Source organism: Salmo salar, chromosome ssa20, assembly GCF_905237065.1.
Source record: "Salmo salar chromosome ssa20, Ssal_v3.1, whole genome shotgun sequence".
NCBI classification, from domain to species: domain Eukaryota; kingdom Metazoa; phylum Chordata; class Actinopteri; order Salmoniformes; family Salmonidae; genus Salmo; species Salmo salar.
In genome coordinates this window covers 8,799,552-8,821,008 of record NC_059461.1, presented here as the reverse complement: position 1 = coordinate 8,821,008, position 21,457 = coordinate 8,799,552, and the positions used below count along the sequence as shown (strand labels likewise).

The 21,457-nt window shown below is 44.5% G+C and overlaps 1 protein-coding gene across 1 annotated transcript in view; it reads left to right on the top strand.

Moving 5' to 3' along the window:
• Nucleotides 1–21,457, top strand: part of LOC106580155 (rho-related BTB domain-containing protein 2) — a 95,430-nt gene that overhangs the window by 8,243 nt on the left and 65,730 nt on the right. The window lies entirely within an intron of this gene.

The following is a 21,457-nucleotide window of genomic DNA, read 5'->3' as shown; positions in this document are numbered from 1 at the left end:
ACGCATACTTCCAAAGTGGTGGTTTCAAAATCGCTTAAGGACAACAAAGTCAAGGTATTGGAGTGGTCATCACAAAGCCCTGACCTCAATCCTATAGAAAATGTGTGGGCAGAACTGAAAAAGCGTGTGCGAGCAAGGAGGCCTACAAACCTGACTCAGTTACACCAGCTCTGTCAGGAGGAATGGGCCAAAATTCACCCAACTTATTGTGGGAAGCTTGTGGAAGGCTAGAAATGTTTGACCCAAGTTAAACAATTTAAAGGCAATGCTACCAAATACTAATTGAGTGTATGTAAACTTCTGACCCACTGGGAATGTGATGAAAGAAATAAAAGATGAAATAAATCATTCTCTCTACTATTATTCTGACATTTCACATTCTTAAAATAAAGTGGTGATCCTAACTGACCTAAGACAGGGAATTCTTACGAGGATTAAATGTCAGGAATTGTGAAAAACTGAGTTTAGATGTATTTGGCTAAGGTGTATGTAAACTTCCGACTTCAACTGTATGCTCACAAGCACACAGAAACATGTACAAGCCCTCTGTGTATAGTACATACACAGAAACTCACAATAGTACTCAGAATCTCTGACACACACACACACACACACACACACACACACACACACACACACACACACACACACACACACACACACACACACACACACACACACACACACACACACAGACAGAGGACATTAGAGGGGCAGCAGTAGAGATAAGCCCAGCTGGTGTTCCCAGAGGGGGGCCTCTCTCTCTCTGACCTCTCCCCAGCTCTGAGAGCCCTAGGTTGGGCTGGGGACAGAGCCTGAGTGGATGTCCAGTCTGGGTCCCAGGTCCAGGGTGAAAGAACAGATAAAAGTGCCTGTTGCTCAACTCTCAACATGACACACTATGAGGCAAGAGCTCAGCGCTTCTGGGCCAAAGGTTCAACACAGCTAGGTGTGTCTTGTTTCTTCTATGGGTATTTTGGCTTCCGACACTAGGTTGTAGCATTGTTACATCAGCCAGACCAGGTAAAGCCATTCCTGATGATATTTACATGCAGCCTAACCTTGCCTTGGACTTGAGTGTCCAAGACATATTGAGTGTCCAAGACATTCACCTTCCTCTTTTGGCAATTCAAAGGCACATCATATACACTTACACAGTTCCTAATGACATAAACATAAGCGTAAACACTGTCTAAGAAGTGGTGAAAATAACTGCTACAGTGGGGGAATGAAGTATTTGATCCCCTGCTGATTTTGTACGTTTGCCCACTGACAAAGAAAGGATCAGTCTATAATTTTAATGGTAGGTTTATTTGAACAGTGAGAGACAGAATAACAACAAAAAAATCCAGAAAAACGCATGTCAAAAATGTTATAAATTGATTTGCATTTTAATGAGGGAAATAAGTATTTGACCCCCTCTCAATCAGAAAGATTTCTGGCTCCCAGGTGTCTTTTATACAGGTAACGAGCTGAGATTAGGAGCACACTCTTAAAGGGAGTGCTCCTAACTGCAGCGTGTTACCTGTAAAAAAGACACCTGTCCACAGAAGCAATCAATCAATCAGATTCCAAGCTCTCCACCATGGCCAAGACCAAAGAGCTCTCCAAGGATGTCAGGGACAAGATTGTAGACCTACACAAGGCTGGAATGGGCTACAAGACCATCTTCAAGCAGCTTGGTGAGAAGGTGACAACATTTGGTGCGATAATTTACAAATGGAAGAAACACAAAAGAACTGTCAATATCCCTCGGCCTGGGGCTCCATGCAAGATCTCACCTCGTGGAGTTGCAATGATCATGAGAATGGTGAGGAATCAGCCCAGAACTACACGGGAGGATCTTGTCAATGATCTCAAGGCAGCTGGGACCATAGTCACCAAGAAAACAATTGGTAACACTACGCCGTGAAGGACTGAAATCCTGCAGCACCTGCAAGGTCCCCCTGCTCAAGAATACATATACATGCCCGTCTGAAGTTTGCCAATGAACATCTGAATGACTCAGAGGACAACTGGTGAAAGTGTTGTGGTCAGATGAGACCAAAAGGAGCTATTTGACATCAACTCAACTCGCCGTGTTTGGAGGAGGAGGAATACTGCCTATGACCCCAAGAACACCATCTCCACCGTCAAACATGGAGGTGGAAACATTATGCTTTGGGGGTGTTTTTCTGCTAAGGGGACAGGACAACTTCACCGCATCAAAGGGACGATGGACGGGGCCATGTGCCGTCAAATCTTGGGTGAGAACCTCCTTCCCTCAGCCAGGGCATTGAAAATGGGTTATGGATGGGTAATCCAGCATGACAATGACCCAAAACACACGGCCAAGGCAACAAAGGAGTGGCTCAAGAAGAAGCACATTAAGGTCCTGGAGTGGCCTAGCCAGTCTCCAGACCTTAATCCCATAGAAAATCTGTGGAGGGAGCTGAAGGTTCGAGTTGCCAAACGTCAGCCTCGAAACCTTAATGACTTGGAGAAGATCTGCAAAGAGGAGTGGGACAAAATCCCTCCTGAGATGTGTGCAAACCTGGTGGCCAACTACAAGAATCGTCTGACCTCTGTGATTGCCAACAAGGGTTTTACCACCAAGTACTAAGTCATGTTTTGCAGAGGGGTCAAATACTTATTTCCCTCATTAAAATGCAAATAATTTTATAACATTTTTGACATGCGTTTTTCTTGATTTTTTTGTTGTTATTCTGTCTCTCACTGTTCAAATAAACCTACCATTAAAATTATAGACTGATCCTTTCTTTGTAAGTGGGCAAACGTACAAAATCAGCATGGGATCAAATACTTTTCCCCCCTACTGTATATGTGTTGGACATTGATGCCTGTGGGTGCAAGTATGCTAGATATTATTGTAATTGAACAGTGGTGGGCAGTGTCTTCAAATGCCCTTACTATCCATTGAGGGCCATTCACTCTCGTTCCCTTCACACTCTGTCCTACTGTGATTTCGCCTGCCCTCACACTGTTAGCAAACTAGTGATGCTTTTCCTCTGCAGGGCCGTGCCGTGCTGGGCCGTGAATATCACAGTTCCTATTTCATTTCCATTTGCCCATGGCCCGTTTGATTCCTGGAACCAAGGAGGATATTCAGCCTCGTTTGATATCTGGTACTGACCTCGAACCAAGTAGGCTGGTGGGTGGGGTTACAAATGGCTGAACTCGATCATTGGTCTCGCGCAATTATGTTGCAGTGTCGCCCGCGTATGTTTACACTCATGCACAAGTCACTGGCGCCATTTTTATAAGAGAAGGTTAATCTGACCACGAACGGTACAGCCAAAGATAGAACTTGGTGCAGCTACACTAGTGAATAACTCTCAAGCCAAAAACGAATAATGGAAGCAGCAAGTTGGTCAGTTGGAGCATCCAGAGGCAACTGGATTATTCCACCAGGAATGAAAAGATCTTCAAAAACATATTGGATACATTAGCTGAGATGGGATTCCATCGGTCAGTAAAACAGTGCAGTGAAAACAATTAAGAAACTCAAACAAGAATATAAAAATATAAAAAGACCACAACAGCAAAAGTGGATCAGACAGTGATATTTGAAGCCATGATGACGCCGAGCAGCGATGATCAGCACGGTAATACATTGTTTTTAGCCAAATTACTATCTAGCTAGCTACCAATGTCTTCAGCGTAGCTAGCTGTAACTTGTGAGAGTGAGCGCTGTGCGAGACGTGAACTAGGGATGACAACTTGTCATATAAATATCCATGGAAGGCCAACGCTGTGGACTTAGTACATGTTTGACGTTAGCCGGAATATCTGACTTTACATTATACAAACATACATAGAGGACATTCCTGAACCTACGGACTCAGAGGAAGCTACGTGCTCGAATAGTGAACCTACAAGCTCAGAGCTCTGCACCCCCAGATACCCAGCGTCCATTGACACAATCAATGCTCCTGCAACCCCTGATTACTGCAACCCCAGGCACCAAGGGTCCATTCTTGGTTGGTAAACAGTTCACTGTCAATTGTTTAGCCCTAATCACACAACTTAGCAGTCTTCAACAGGGGTAGGCAATCTCATCCACAGAGGGCTTTTGTCATGGCAGGATTATGCTCCTAAACATTATTCAAGGAGTGTGGATCGAGGAATTTATATATAAAACTGTAATGCTGATTCAATTAATCAAATTATGGCCCAATACCTTACCTTTATTTGCATCATTGGTGTATCTGGTTGGTACAGTAGATCTGGTTGGCCCCACACTGGCCTTTGCTTGATAATATTTAATACATTTGATGAGACAGTTACGGTTGGAGAACAAAACTGCACTCACACTTGCTGCCCTCACGTTTGCTTTGGAGTGTGTGCCTTATCATTCCTGACCTGTACATGTCATTACTTCTGCCTAAATATTTTCCCAGGGGAAGAGAAAACGCACTGCAAGCAAAACCAGTGAATACCTGAATTTCGTGAGTGAGACTGAGGACTCATACCTGGAGACACTTGAGGCCCAGTGTCAGCAGCAGGACCAGCTCTTTAATCAGTTGTGTGAAGATGAGGCAGCAGCCAGTGCAGCAGACAAGACAGCCAGGGCGACTGAGATGAACCAGTCCGCCTTGTTTAATAACAACTACATAGCTGTATTTCGACAGCTTGTCCAAGCCATGAAAGGTCATCAGACATGTCAGTAGACTAAACTGGCTGAAGTTCTTATGTAAAATATATAAAAAAATGTTTTCTTAAATTTGCGCTATACCAAAAACATTGTGAATGTGACTTTCAATTACTTTTGATTGAATTTAGCCTACTGTTAAACAATTAAAATAATGTACATTTTGGAGCAATATACTTCTTAAACATGCTTACTTGTGTTGATTTTAAATGTAGGAAATAAAGATTAGACATATGACTCACACACTTTTATTAAAAAACAAACATTGGTCGAACATAGAAGATACAATTGTGTAGTAGGGTATTCACAGGGAGTAAAAAAACGAAACTTATAAGAATATATGTCTAATCGTAAATTGAACATAAGGGAGTATATCAGTACTTTATTAATCCCCATGGGTAAAATCATGTGATAGAGGGTATCGTAACCAAAAAAAGGGAGAGACCCACTGAGCTAAGTGACCAGGCTTGGTATGTCATGCTAATAGTTCGGTATTAGTCCAGGCGCTTTGTTGTCCAAACGGTGTTGGTGGAGTTGGGCGTCTGTGAGGAAATCATAAAGAAAGAAAAAAGACAAAATCTATCATTAAACATTTGTGTTTGTTTGTCAATGGGACATCAACTCACCATAGCATAGGTTGAGATAATAATAGTTGATTGGGTTGATTACTTATCTGATTAGGTCAGGAAGTGTTTCTCATAAGAATGCTAAATTACTCTTGCAGTATTGAAGGAGGACAGCTAGCTATTACACTTGCAACAAGGTGCAGTCCTGCATTATTACTCTTGCAATATGTAGGCTTAGGTATGTACAATGTATATCTATCACAAAGACAGATACACATTATTTAGCTAGCTAGATAGATACATTGTGCATACTTCCTAGGGTCCTATCACACACACAGCATACTGCAAGAGTAATACTGTATTGCAGGACTGCATCTTATTGCAAGAAACTGTAATGGCTGGCCTCAATCCAGAAAAGTATGGAAGAATTCACAAAGACAGATACACAACAGCTAGCTAAACAGATACAAGCGCATACTGTACCGCTCACAGAGCATTTGTTTCGTAAGCTGGTCTTTCAACCGGCTGAAGCGATCCTTGCATGATGATCACTTACATTGTGTATTTCTCCATCTCTTTTCAGCTGTCTCCTCTCGTTCAGTCTAAATTGCTGCCCATTAATACAAATGAAAAGGATGGCACAAAATAGCCCGGCTAACTCCTCCATACTTAAAAATGCCAGTCACTGAGGATCGCATCAATGTCGCTGTCGAATTGCGTCATCGGTCTTAACATTTTCACTAACAGTTTTTCCCGAAAATTAAACCTAGTCCTGTTTCCAGTTCAACGGCAGATTGAAAACAAACAAGAACCAACAAGGCTAGTTTGTTCTGGTTCCGGCACGACCCGCCACGGTTTGGTTCATCCAGTGGAATTGCACCATAATAGTGTTTGACTATCAGGAGGTTGGCAATTACCACCAATCAGCATTGACAAGACATTTGCCATATTCAGCTGTCCAAGATAAAAACTAAACAGGATTTTGAAAGGACACACGTGCACACATGCATACACGCATGCACAAACTCAAGCCATCCAAGAAACCAGCAGATTGGCCTTCCTAATCAGCCTTGTGTAAGAGGGCACTTGTTTTAATTGGGAAGACTGATGTAACATCACTGCTATAGTGAATGAGTCAGACACCCAAACCACAGGTTGGATGTGTTGCTGAGGGCGCCGTCATCCCACTGAGTGGGAGAGTCTTCAGTGGGAGAGACTCCCACATTCTCTCTCTGTCTGGCTTTGTGGTCGACTCCCAGCCCAGCCTGTACTAGTGGGAGGTCACTGTGGAACAACTATAATCTCTGCATTACCATGGAGGAAAAACGTAAAGGATACTAGTGGGAGGTCACTGTGGAACAACTATAATCTCTGCATTACCATGGAGGAAAAAAGTAAAGGATACTAGTGGGAGGTCACTGTGGAACAACTATAATCTCTGCATTACCATGGAGGAAAAAAGTAAAGGATACTAGTGGGAGGTCACTGTGGAACAACTATAATCTCTGCATTACCATGGAGGAAAAAAGTAAAGGATACTAGTGGGAGGTCACTGTGGAACAACTATAATCTCTGCATTACCATGGAGGAAAAAAGTAAAGGATACTAGTGGGAGGTCACTGTGGAACAACTATAATCTCTGCATTACCATGGAGGAAAAAAGTAAAGGATACTAGTGGGAGGTCACTGTGGAACAACTATAATCTCTGCATTACCATGGAGGAAAAAAGTAAAGGATACTAGTGGGAGGTCACTGTGGAACAACTATAATCTCTGCATTACCATGGAGGAAAAAAGTAAAGGATACTAGTGGGAGGTCACTGTGGAACAACTATAATCTCTGCATTACCATGGAGGAAAAAACGTAAAGGAGGGCCCCTGGTTACAATAAAACACAGTGTCATGGGTTAGGGTATTGCACAGGTATAGTGACAAACGTTACACAGCACTATATATAGTTGTGAGTAATTTCCTCTGTATGAATAAAGATTTTGACTGCTCATAAATCTTCAGAGCTCTGGTAATAGGCTCAGTCAGCTCTCTGGTCATTCAGGTCTATGGTGACTCCTACTAGCTTGTGTAACTGTAGCTATACAACATCATACAGATAGTATTCACCATGAAAGAAGGAAGAGATGGGAAGCTTTAGTGGGCAGTAATATTTGATATGTGTATATAGAGTATATTATACACTGCTCAAAAAAATAAAGGGAACACTTAAACAACACAATGTAACTCCAAGTCAATCACACCTCTGTGAAATCAAACTGTCCACCTAGGAAGCAACACTGATTGACAATAAATTTCACATGCTGTTGTGCAAATTGAATAGACAACAGGTGGAAATTATAGGCAATTAGCAAGACACCCCCAATAAAGGAGTGGTTCTGCAGGTGGGGACCACAGACCACTTCTCAGTTCCTATGCTTCCTGGCTGATGTTTTGGTCACTTTTGAATGCTGGCGGTGCTTTCACTCTAGTGGTAGCATGAGACGGAGTCTACAACCCACACAAGTGGCTCAGGTAGTGCAGCTCATCCAGGATGGCACATCAATGCGAGCTGTGGTAAGAAGGTTTGCTGTGTCTGTCAGCGTAGTGTCCAGAGCATGGAGGCGCTACCAGGAGACAGGCCAGTACATCAGGAGACGTGGAGGAGGCCGTAGGAGGGCAACAACCCAGCAGCAGGACTGCTACCTCCGCCTTTGTGCAAGGAGGAGCAGGAGAAGCACTGCCAGAGCCCTGCAAAATGACCTCCAGCAGGCCACAAATGTGCATGTGTCTGCTCAAACGGTCAGAAACAGACTCCATGAGGGTGGTATGAGGGCCCGACGTCCACAGGTGGGGGTTGTGCTTACAGCCCAACACCGTGCAGGACGTTTGGCATTTGCCAGAGAACACCAAGATTGGCAAATTCGCCACTGGCGCCCTGTGCTCTTCACAGATGAAAGCAGGTTCACACTGAGCACATGTGACAGACATGACAGAGTCTGGAGACGCCGTGGAGAATGTTCTGCTGCCTGCAACATCCTCCAGCATGACCGGTTTGGCGGTGGGTCAGTCATGGTGTGGGGTGGCATTTCTTTGGGGGGCCGCACAGCCCTCCATGTGCTCGCCAGAGGTAGCCTGACTGCCATTAGGTACCGAGATGAGATCCTCAGACCCCTTGTGAGACCATATGCTGGTGCGGTTGGCCCTGGGTTCCTCCTAATGCAAGACAATGCTAGACCTCATGTGGCTGGAGTGTGTCAGCAGTTCCTGCAAGAGGAAGGCATTGATGCTATGGACTGGCCCGCCCGTTCCCCAGACCTGAATCCAATTGAGCACATCTGGGACATCATGTCTCGCTCCATCCACCAACGCCACGTTGCACCACAGACTGTCCAGGAGTTGGCAGATGCTTTAGTCCAGGTCTGGGAGGAGATCCCTCAGGAGACCATCTGCCACCTCATCAGGAGCATGCCCAGGCGTTGTAGGGAGGTCATACAGGCACGTGGAGGCCACACACACTACTGAGCCTCATTTTTACTTGTTTTAAGGACATTACATCAAAGTTGGATCAGCCTGTAGTGTGGTTTTCCACTTTAATTTTGAGTGTGACTCCAAATCCAGACCTCCATGGGTTGATAAATTGGATTTCCATTGATTATTTTTGTGTGATTTTGTTGTCAGCACATTCAACTATGTAAAGAAAAAAGTATTTAATAAGATTATTTCTTTCATTCAGATCTAGGATGTGTTGTTTAAGTGTTCCCTTTATTTTTGAGCAGTATATATACAGTACCAGTCCAGTTTTTTATTATTTATTTTTTACTATTTTCTACACTGTAGAATAATATTGAAGACATCAAAACTATGAAATAACACATATATGGAATCATGTAGTAACCAAAAAAAGTGTTCAACAAATCAAAATCTATTTTATATTTGACATTCTTCAAAGTAGCCACCCTTTTCCTTGATGACAGCTTTGCAGATGCAGGAATGCCCACATGGAGGAACGCACCAAATTGTGGGCCGCATCACACACTAGTGAGAAACATGGGCAAATGGGAGCACAGATGTACTTACGAATTGCAACATCAACCTACCGATGGCTAGCTGGCTAGCTTACGTCACTAGCTACAGGTGGAATTAAAAAACATACTCCTCTGTAGCACATTAGCATCCTCCTACACTTTAAACGCAATGACCGTTTCCTGTTAATACACTTATTTAACTCAAGCTATTGTTAGCTATCCATGTTATTTGCTGAGTAGCTAGCTAGCTAGGTTTGCAACATGAGCCAATAACTCTTCCCCCATTTAATGATAATCTCACCCTTCATCCGATTTCAGCGATATGATTCGCTGGCACAAAAGCTCTGTAACGTTTCAATGGATCTCCAAACTGTTCATGAAATTTCAGCTATATGATTCGCTGACACAAGTAGACAATTTGCAGATCCGATGTAAAGTTATTGAGAGCTCTTGTTTCAGCTAATCATATTGCTGAAATTGGAAGAGGAAGAGTGGGATTTAGGGCCGGCACCAGAACGAATCAGTTGGACGGGCATTTGATTTCCCTAGGCGAGGGGCACGGTTTTTTCACAGGACCTTGTGCACACAATAAAATAAAAAAAAGGGTGTTATAGTAAAAACCATAGACGTGTGAGTTTCAAGTTTGCGGAAGCTTACAATTTATCCGACCATTTCTACTGATCTACCGAAATGACAGGGATTAACGATACATTTACTAGGCGTTCTGGTGACATACTGTGTGTACTGAGGAATTGATCTAACACATTCACTGTTTCACAACACCTCAAATGAATAGCACATTACTTAAGGTGTCTGTACATACTCTATAAGGCCATATGACATGGTTATGGTGCCCATCATTCCATTCAATGTAATAATGTGACAAAGAGGTTGGTGAATGACATAACACCCTGGTATGTAGACTCTTATGTAGCATGTAAAAACATATGACGTATGTTGTCATGCAGACTGTACAATAGCAGTTGTTATTAACAGTTGACGTTAGACCATGTGACTGGATGAACAGTCATTTTTATTAACACCCGTTATAAACTGATTTATTACATCTCATGCCTTGACTCATAACTATTTAAAACTACTTATGACAGTTTACAGCAAATATTACAATGTGTTATATGGCTTTTATAAAGGTTTTACATGAATACATGCATAAGACACCTACAGTAAATTGTTATCCAAAATGCAAACTGTAAGATACAAATGTGTCATAAATCATAGTGAAATAGTATTACTGCAACCATAGCCTAATGGTCTTGCTGTAGGCCTACAATAATCTGGTTCATTCTGCCCCAGGGCACTCAGTGTCGCGGTCATTGACATGTGGTCACAGTGTGTGGTGACCGTCGGTAGCCAATGAAGAGTGCCAGGCGACCGCTTGGTCCAGAAATATCCGGACTCCAGTATAGATTTTTCCATTACTCTTTTTAGAGCGTACCATTCACTCTGACTGTGAAGCCGAGTGAACCAGACTGTCAATGAACGAGGTGTAGCTGTGTGTGTTTGTCCAATAAGTGTGTGTGTTTGTGCCGGTATGCGTGTGTGTGTGTGTGTGTGTGTGTAGAGGAGAATATGAGGAACACACACTAATAGAGCAACAGAATCAGACAAACAACACTTAAGCTATTTGGCCTAATCACAACAAAGGCCCTTCCTGTTTGCAGTGGGGGACTGGGGTCTCTCTTCCTTAACTGTCTGGTTATACAGTATGTTTTCTCTGTCTGTCTGTCTCTTTCTCTCTCTTTCTTTTCCCATCTCTCTCTCTCTCTCTCTCTCTCTGTTTCCCTCCTCTCTTCTTCTTCCCTATCTCTCTCTCTTTACCCTGTCTCTTCCTCTCCCCCATCTCTCTCTCACTCCCTTGTCCCTTCCTCTCCCCTCTCTCTCTATTATTCTCTCTCTTTCTTTCTGTAGACTTTCTCTGAAACATTGCAGTGTGTTAAGGCCTGAGTCTGTTAGTGTGAATAAAGAGCTGTACTGTGTGATGGCCTGTGAGTGTGTACAGCCTGATCAGTGGGTCCACCAGGCTGAAGTGCAGAGGTGTTTATCACTCTTACTCCCTTTCTTCATCAGTATGTTTCTCTCAGTCTTTCTCTCTCTCCCTTTCTCTCTCTCTCTCTCCCTCATGCACCTTCTTTCTCTCTTTCTTTCTTTCCCTCGCCGTCTCCCCCCCCATTTCTCTTTCTCTCTCTCTCTCTCCTTCTCTCAGATCTTGCTCGGTAGTACTTGTTCAGCTATTAATCTACTCACTCACTTTTACAGAGGTAGCATACAACTCCCCCCTCCTAAACACATCAATAGATATATCATAATTTCATTACTGTGACATAAGGGACAATTTATCATCAACCATGTCCCAGTCCAGCAGCATCGTATCATTCTCTTCCTCATCCTGGATGGTCGGGGTGAGGGAAAGCAACATCAGTGCTAGATTCACTATCTCTGCCTCTGTTGTATCGTCTCAACCCTAGCCCAAGGTTTACTGTGACACGTCCTCGCCAAAGTGTGATGAGCGGATTGGATCTGTCCGAAGTTCACACTGGTTAAGAACATTCCAACAATCCCACAAGTAGCACAGGCCTGCAAATGCTTAGTAAGTGCATGGTGAACCAGGCCTGTGGAAAGATTAAAGGCCCAGAAGCAGGGTTGCTTGTGTCAGGAACCTCTCAGTATGCAGATGACACGGCTGCCCATGTCAAGTGACTCCACGGTGATGGGGCAACTAAAGGATGTACTAAATGAGGTTGATAGAGAACAATTCTAGCAGATTATCTCAATTTCAGGACTGAATTCTGGACGCATGGATCGAGTGGTTAGTGTGTGATTTTTATGCAGGCTGATAGAAGTAACATGTTCACTGGATTGTACTTGTTAAACACTCATCTTTGGACGTAGATGTTTTGATCACTAAACCTGAGAGTTGTGGGTGTGTCCCTGGCTGGCTTGTATCATACATTGGGCCTACCTGGGTGAGGTACCCAATGAGCATTTTGTGTGTGCGTCCAGTGAATAAGCAGATTGTGGGGCTCTGCAAGTGTGTGTGTGTGTGTGTGTGTATGGTTGCATGTGTGTGTGTTTTTGGTTTTATTATCCTTGTGTGGACCAGAAGCCCTCACGAGGATAGTTAAACAAAGAACATTTGGACAAGTGGGGACATTTCACCGGTCCTAACAAGGGAAAAGGCTATTTTAAACTTAGGGGATATGTTTAGGGTTAGGGTTAAGAGTTAGGGGTAATGTTATGGTTAAGGTTAAGGTTTAGGGAAAATAGGTTTTTCAATAGGAATAAATTGTTTGGTCCCCACAAAGACAGTAAAACAAACGTGCGTGTGTTTTTATGTGCGTGCCTGTGTGTGTGTGTGCGTGCCTGTGTGTGTGTGTGTGTGTGTGTGTGTGTGTGTGTGTGTGTGTGTGTGTGTGTGTGTGTGTGTATGTGTGTGTGTGTATGTGTGTGTGTGTGTGTGTGTGTGTGTGTGTTTGGCCGGGACCCAGCCCCGTCAGGTAATTAAGCCCCTAGAACAGAGGCTGAGTGGATCCTTAATCAGATTAGACCTGCCACTTGACCGGGCCATGCAATAAGGAGCACCTCTGCTGACCTGCGTGTCCCTTTCCCCGCTGAGTGGATGATGTGTGTGTGTGTTTGTCCCTATAAGACCGGCCTGACCAACCTCGTTCCCCTCGAGGCAGTAGGTATAGGGTGGGGTATGTGTCTGTGTGTAAGTGAGTTGGGGGTTGATGCAGACAAACGGCAGGCCATCCACAGACATCGTTCCGTGCAGTTTGTCTCTATCAAAGCAGCTTTGTGCCTCTCAAGAATTCAGAGCATCCAGTTCAAACCACCTCCGCCTCTATCTCCCCTATCCCATTCCTTGTTATAAACTGTTTTGCGCTCAGGGCCGTGGCATTTCAAAGGCCGAAGCAAAACAAAAACTATTTAGCTAGCAAAAAATGGCTGGAGTCTCTGGCTGAAGTGTTTAGACTTGAGCACTGTGAGAAGTTTCACAGTTGAGTTCCTCCCATGTTCCCCCTCCCCTCCTCCTTTTAAGCACTGCATATCTAGAGGTAAAGGATGAGGGTAAGAGAGCAGAGATGCCACATAAATGGGCAGTGCCCCTGGTGTGAAAGGACTGCCTGCTCTGCTCTATGGTATGCTGGGGGGTTGGGTCCAGTTGATTGTGCACCCAGCTCTGCTTGGCATGGATGATACCTCTGTGATAAAACTCACCGCTGGCATCATCATCAGAGGCCTGTTTTATGTCACTGAGACACAAGGTATTTAAACACAACACAACACCCTCCCTCTAATGTCACTTCACATTTCCTGCATAGCTCCCCTATCACAACCTCTCATCACAGCTAACCAAATACATTTAAACTCAGTTTTTCACAATTCCTGACATTTAATCCTAGTAAAAATTCCCTGTCTTAGGTCAGTTAGGATCACCACTTTATTTTAAGAATTTGAAATGTCAGAATAATAGTAGAGACAATGATTTATTTCAGCTTTTATTTCTTTCATCACATTCCCAGTGGGTCAGAAGTTTACATACACTCAGTTAGTATTTGGTAGCATTGCCTTTAAATTGTTTAACTTGAGTCAAACATTTTGGGTAGCCTTCCACAAGGTTCCCACAATAAGTTGGGTGAATTTTGGCTCATTCTTCCTGACAGAGCTGGTGTAACTGAGTCAGGTTTGTAGGCCTTGCTCGCACACACTTTTTCAGTTCTGCCCACAAACTTTCTATAGGATTGAGGTCAGGGCTTTGTGATGACCACTCCAATACCTTGACTGTGTTGTCCTTAAGTCATTATGCCACAACTTTGGAAGTATGGGTGGGGTCATTGTCCATTTGAAAGACCCATTTGCGACCAAACTTTAACTTCCTGACTGATGTCTTGAGATGTTGTTTCAATATATCCACAGAATTGTCCTGCCTCATGATGCCATTTATTTTGTGAAGTGCGCCAGTCCCTCCTGCAGCAAAGCACCCCCACAACATGATGCTGCCACCCCCGTGCTTCATGGTTGGGATGGTGTTCTTCGGCTTGCAAGCCTCCCCCTTTTTCCTCCAAACGTAACGATGGTCATTATGGCCAAACAGTTCTATTTTTGTTTCATCAGACCAGAGGACATTTCTCCAGACCATTGTTTCTCCTCCACCTAACTTTACAGTTGGCGCTATGCATTCTCGCAGGTAGCGTTCTCCTGGCATCTACCAAACCCAGATTCGTCCGTCGGACTGCCAGGTGGTGAAGCGGGATTCATCACTCCAGAGAACGGGTTTCCACTGCTCCAGAGTCCAATTGCGGCAAGCTTTACACCACTCTAGCCGGCGCTTGACATTGCGCGTGGTGATCTTAGGCTTGTGTGCGGCTGCTCAGCCATGTAAACCCATTTCATGAAGCTCCCGACGAAGAGTTCTTGTACTGACGTTGCTTCCAGAGGCATTGTGGAACTCGGTAGTGAGTGTTGCAACCCCAGACAGACTATTTTTACATGCTACGCGCTTCAGCACTCAACGGTCCCGTTTTGTGAGCTTGTGTGGCATGCTACTTCGCAGCTGAGACATTGTTGCTCCTAGAGATTTCCACTTCACAATAGCAGCATTTACAGTTGACCGGGGAAGCTCTAGCATAGCAGAAATTTGACAAACTGACTTGTTAGAAAGGTGGCATCCTATGACGGTGCCATTCTTCAGTAAGGCCATTCTACTGCCAATGGTTGTCTATGAAGATTGCATGGCTGTGTGCTTGATTTTATACATCTTTCAGCAACGGGTGTGGCTGAAATAGTCGAATCCACTAATTTGATGGGGTGTCCACATACTTTTGTATATTTAGTGTATATAGGAGTCAAATGTAAGCGTGTCATGAAGGATATGTGTTGTGTGCAGTGACTGATATGTCTCCATAAAAACACAGTGAGACACACTATGTTTACTGACAGCTGTCCTTCCCACCAGTTGCTGAACACACACACACACACACACACACACACACACACACACACACACACACACACACACACACACACGTACAGAGTTTGAAATTGACTGTCGATAATGCAATCTGCATGAGATAAAGCACCAATTAAACAATGTTTCACGTTTTGTATTTAGCTCGCTTTCTGTCACTCGCCTCCTCTTCCTCTCTCTATATCTCTCCACATCTTTCCCCCCACCTCCCTATCCATGTCATCACCATCTCTCTCCATCTTTTTCTCTCTTTCTTTCCTCCCATTTGCCCTCTCTTTCTCCCTCTATCTGGCCTTATCAAACTCTGTGTTGTTTTCACACGATGCTCACATGCTCTTCACCAATCAGCAAAACACTCAAGTCCCAGCATGTCTGCTCTGCCAACATGTCTCAGACACCCTGTGTGTGTGTATATGGGGCCATAAACAAGCAAGAAACCGCTCACCCAGAGGCAGAGTTTCTGCTGGGTGGAGTCTTTAACGCGGGGAGACTTAAAACTGTCCTACTTCACTTCTACCAACACGTCTCCTGTGCCACTAGGGGTGCTAAAACTCTAGACCACTTGTATTCTACCCACAGAAGCGCATACAACACCCTCCCTCGTCCTCTCTTTGGCAAATCTGACGTGACTCCCTTCTCCTGCTTCCTGTTTACAGACAAAAGCTCAAACAGGAAACACCAGTGATGCGCTCAATACGGAAGTGGTCTTATGAAGCAGACGCGAGGCTACAAGACTGTTTTGCTAGTACAGACTGAGATATGTTCCAGGATTCATCCGATAGCATTGAGGAATTTACCACAACAGTCGTGGGCTTCATCAATAAGTGCATAGACAATGTCATCCCCACAGTGACTATAAGAACATATGCAAACCAAAAACCATGGATTACAGGCAATATCCGCACTGGGCTAGGCTAGAGTTACCGCTTATAAAGAACTGGACAAGGACAACGACAGATACAAGAAAGCCCTCTACGACCTCTGACAAGACATCAAACATATAAAAGGACGTCTCCGACGCTCGTCGTATGTGGCAGGGCTTGCAGATGATAACGGATTACAAAATGAATGTCACACCCTGACCTGAGAGAGACGTTTTATTTCTCTATTTTGTTAGGTCAGGGTGTGGGGTTGGCAGTCTATGTAGTATATTTCTATGTTGTCTTTTTCTTTGATTGGCCTAGTATGGTTTCCAATCAGAGGCAGCTGTCTATCGTTGTCTCTGATTGGAAATCATACTTAGGCAGCCCTTTTTCCCACTTTCAGTTGTAGGATCTTGTTTTTGTACATCTCAGTAAAGCCTGCAGAACGTGACGTTCGTTTTCCGTTGTTTGTTATTTTGATTTTGTGTTCTGAGTTATAATAAATATCACATGAGCACTTACCACGCTGCACCTTGGTATACTCCTTACGACGAACATCACAATGAAACCCTGTCATGAGTTGCCCAGCAATGTAGAACTCCCAAACGAGCTAAATGCCTTTTATGCTCGCTTAATGTATTGTCCTCTTGCTCAGTTGTACACTGGGGCCTCCCACTCCTCTTTCTATTCTGGTTAGGGCCAGTTTGCGCTGTTCTGTGAAGGGAGTAGTACACAGCGTTGTACAAGATCTTCAGTTTCTTGGCAATTTCTCGCATGGAATAGCCTTCATTTGTCAGTACAAGTACAAGACTGACGAGTTTCAGAACAAAGTATTTGTTTCTGGCCATTTTGAGCCTTTAATCAAACCCACAAATGCTGATGCTCCAGACACTCAACTAGTCTGAAGAAGGGCTGTTTTATTGCTTCTTTAATCATAACAATAGTTTTTCAGCTGTGCTAACGTAATTGCAAAAGGGTTTTCTAATGATCAATTAGCCTTTTAAAATGGTAAACTTGGATTAGCTAACACAACGTGCCATTGGAACACAGGAGTGATGGTTGCTGATAATGGGCCTCTGTACGCCTATGTAGATATTCATAAAAAATCTGCCATTTCCAGCTACAATAGTCATTAATAATGACTACACTGTATTTCTGATCAATTTTATGTTATTTTAATGGACAAAAATGGTGCTTTTCTTTCAAAAACAAGGACATTTCTAAGTGACCCCAAACTTTTGAATGGTAGTGTATATGTTTCAAGCAGACCACCATAGTCCCTGTGCCCAAGGAAGCGAAGGTAACCTGCCTAAATTATTACTGCCCCGTAGCACTCATGTCGGTAGCCATGAAGTGATTTGAAAGGCTAGTCATGGCTCACATCCAAAGCATCCTCCCGGATACCCTACACCCACTCTAATTTGCATACCGCCCCAACATATCCACAGATGACACAATCTTAATCGTACTCCACACTGCCCTTTCCCACCTGGACAAAAGGAACACCTATGTGAGAATGCTGTTCATTGACTACAGCTCAGCGTTCAACACCATAGTGCCCACGAAGCTAATCACTAAGCTATGGACCCTGGGACTAAACACCTCCCTCTGCAACTGGATCCTGGACTTCCTGACAGTCCTCCCCCAGGTGGTAAGGGTAGGCAACAACACGTCTGCCACATTGATCCTCAACACTGGGGCCCTACAGGGGTGTGTACTTAGTCCCCTCCTGTATTCCCTGTTCACCCATGACTGCGTGGCCAAACACGACTCTAACACCATCATTAAGTTTGCTGATGACACAACAGTGGTAGGCCTGATCACCGACAACGATGAGACAGCCTATATGGAGGAGGTCAGAGAACTGGCAGTGTGGTGCCAGGACAACAACCTCTCCCTCAATGTGAGAAAGACAAAGGAGCTGATCGTGGACTACAGGAAAAGGCGGGCTGAACATCGATGGGGGGATAGTGGAGTGGGTCGCGAGTTTCAAGTTCCTTAGTGTCCACATCACCAATGAACTATCATGGTCCAAGCACACAAGACAGTCGTGAAGAGGGCACGATAAAACCTTTTGTCACATTTGATATTGATGATTATGTGACACAGTTATTCCACATTTATGAACCCTTTATAAAGCATGGCATACAGTTATAAATGCTTTGTAACACTTATGTAGTGTTTATGAAGGCATTATGAAGGCTTTATGAGCTGAAAGTCATTTAAAGCGGAACGTTATGGTCCTGGCACCACTCCGCCAGGGCCCTCACCTCCTCCCTTAGGCTGTCTCATTGTTGTTGGTAATCAGACCAACCACTGTTGTGTTGTCAGCAAACTTGATGATTGAGTTGGGGACGTTCGTGGCCACGCAGTCATGGGTGAACAGGGAGTATAGGATGGAGATGAGCACGCACCCCTGTGGGGCCCCTGTGTTGAGGATCAGCGTGGTGTAGGTGTTGTTGCCTACCTTCACCATTTGGGTTGGCCTATCAGTAAGTCCAGGACCCAGTTGCACAGGGGGGGTTCAGACTCAGTGCGACGTGTGCGTGTGCGTATGTATTTAGGAATGCCAGATTCACTCTTTTCCACAAGGTTGCCTGCCCCTGCAGTAACACCATCGTCACCCTTCACCCTTGACCTCTAAGTTTCCCTGAGGACAAGCAAGCAGCAAACTCCACTTCCCTGGGCAAGAAAAAAACAAGCTCTCGCCCTACTGACTTCGAAATATCCTCAAGTGTTGGGGGACTGTTGGATGGCCCACTTTGGCACTGACCTACTTGTGTCAGAGTGTGGAGGCCGATGCCGATGCCGCTGGCTATCGCATAGTGTCTGTCTGAGGGAAGCTCTCTGTGGGTGTGGTGGAAGATGCTTGGTGTTTTGACAGCTAGATGTATGCTCCAGTATGGGCATTGGGCATAGGGCCTAGGGGTGAGCTGACGGGGTTTGGAGAGTGTGTGTGAAAGAATGTGGCTCCTTTTGGTGGGCTCTGGGGCGCATGTGTCGGGGTCAGGAGCTCTCTGGGCACAGAGAGAAAAATATACAGACAGGCAGACAGACATTACTAGAACATACAGTTTCAAACTGACCTCTGTGGCCCAGTCATCCAAGCACCCCTACTGCTCCAGCAGCCTGGGAATACAGTATGTTTTCCTACCCTTGATGTAGTGTGTGTGTGTGTGTGTGTGCGTGCGTGCGTGCGTGCGTGCGTATGTGTGTGCGTGCGCGCACTGAAGAGAGCTAAATCAACAAATATGACAGAACATATTAAGGCCACTTGCGTGTTTTTTTTTTATAGAATTGACTTTGTTTCGATAATATAACTCCCTTCCTTGATCTATGGCCTCATCTCATTCTCAACCCACAGTTCATTACAGTACACCAGCAAGGAGACATTTCCACACACATTTAATGTTACGCAGGCCTGCAATTTGAATAACATAGTCATAAAACACTGATACAAGCCTAGTGCTTCTTGCAACTGAAATAGGGAAGCCACAACCAGAGCATACATTTGAAAGTTCGCTCACAAGGTCCCTCCTTAACAAGCGCTGCCTTTCCAAATTCTATGACCCCCATTGCAAAACCAAGACCCCCCGTTTTATGCAACATTCCAACCCCATCATTCATGGCGTTCCATTTGAGCCATGCCAGAGGGGCCAGGGGGCATCACTTTCTCAGGACTGGCTGCTGTGGGCACTGCTATAGGCACTCCCAGTCAGTGGCATGTATTCATCGATGTCAAGGGAAGCCAGGCTTCTCCAAATATTTGACCAAAAAATTAAATGTATCTCTGTGTTTTCATAATTTTCAGTCAATTAGCAAATGGCTGAATCTCACCGGAGAAATCATCCGAGCGAGGGAAACAGTGCCCCTCTGTCTCTTCCGATTCAGATCATTTAATATGTTAGGCCGCTGGCCTGAGACGATTGAAGTTCAATATGTAGCCTAGATGTAGCCTAGTAGGCACAAGTTAACTAGTTAGCTAACTTAGCTGCTTCATTGATGCCCATGTGAGGAAGTTAGGCTGGCAAGCATTTTAGCTCGGTAGACCATGACAATAAAAACTGAACGCGTATTGTATGACAGAGCCATAGACCGTTTTGCCAGACAGTGCTCCGGTTGTCATTAGTGCTGAGTTGGGGGTTCTAAATCAGTAGTTGTTTAGTAAAACTGTCAAAAACATTAACTTGCTTGACCATGCTGCAGGTCATACAGTGAGGGAAAAAAGTATTTGATCCCCTGCTGATTTTGTACGTTTGCCCACTGACAAAGAAATGATCAGTCTATAATTTTAATGGTAGGTTTATTTGAACAGTGAGATACAGAATAACACCAAAAAATCCAGAAAAACGCATGTCAAAAATGTTATAAATTGATTTGCATTTTAATGAGGGAAATAAGTATTTGACCCCTCTGCAAAACATGACTTAGTACTTGGTGGCAAAACCCTTTTTGGTAATCACAGAGGTCAGACGTTTCTTGTAGTTGGCCACCAGGTTTGCACACATCTCAGGAGGGATTTTGTCCCACTCCTTTTTGCAGATCTTCTCCAAGTCATTAAGGTTTCGAGGCTGACGTTTGGCAACTCGAACCTTCAGCTCCCTCCACAGATTTTCTATGGGATTAAGGTCTGGAGACTGGCTAGGCCACTCCAGGACCTTAATGTGCTTCTTTTTGAGCCACTCCTTTGTTGCCTTGGCCGTGTGTTTTGGGTCATTGTCATGCTGGAATACCCATCCACGACCCATTTTCAATGCCCTGGCTGAGGGAGGGAGGTTCTCACCCAAGATTTGACGGTACATGGCCCCGTCAATCGCCCCTTTGATGCGGTGAAGTTGTCCTGACCCCTTAGCAGAAAAACACCCCCAAAGCATAATGTTTCATTTATTCTGCCACTGTGTGACTGTTATTGTATATCACGGTGGCGTATGAACAAATGGGTTATAGAGCAAACAACGCAATTATCACAACATAGGTTGTAATATGGTTTTTATTTTTACTGGCTTGCCATGGCTTCCTCTGTGATTTTACCCCAGCTCCTCTACTGCTCCCACTCCTGTATGGTGAGGGCTTGTGTGTGTGTGTGTGTGTGTGTGTGTGTGTGTGTGTGTGTGTGTGTGTGTGTGTGTGTGTGTGTGTGTGTGTGTGGGCTGACGGACAGGGCTGAGTGAATGCATTGACAAGACTGTGGGAACAGGGGGCGTAAACTAAGCTGTTCCCTAGCAATAACAGGCTACACTCTTCAAGCATTTCTTTTGGAACATGCAGTACCTAGATCCACCAGGAGATGTCAGCCTTCTTTTCCTTATACATACTAGAGCAGTGTCTCCCAACCCTAGTCCTCGAGTACCCCCAACAGCACACATTTGTAT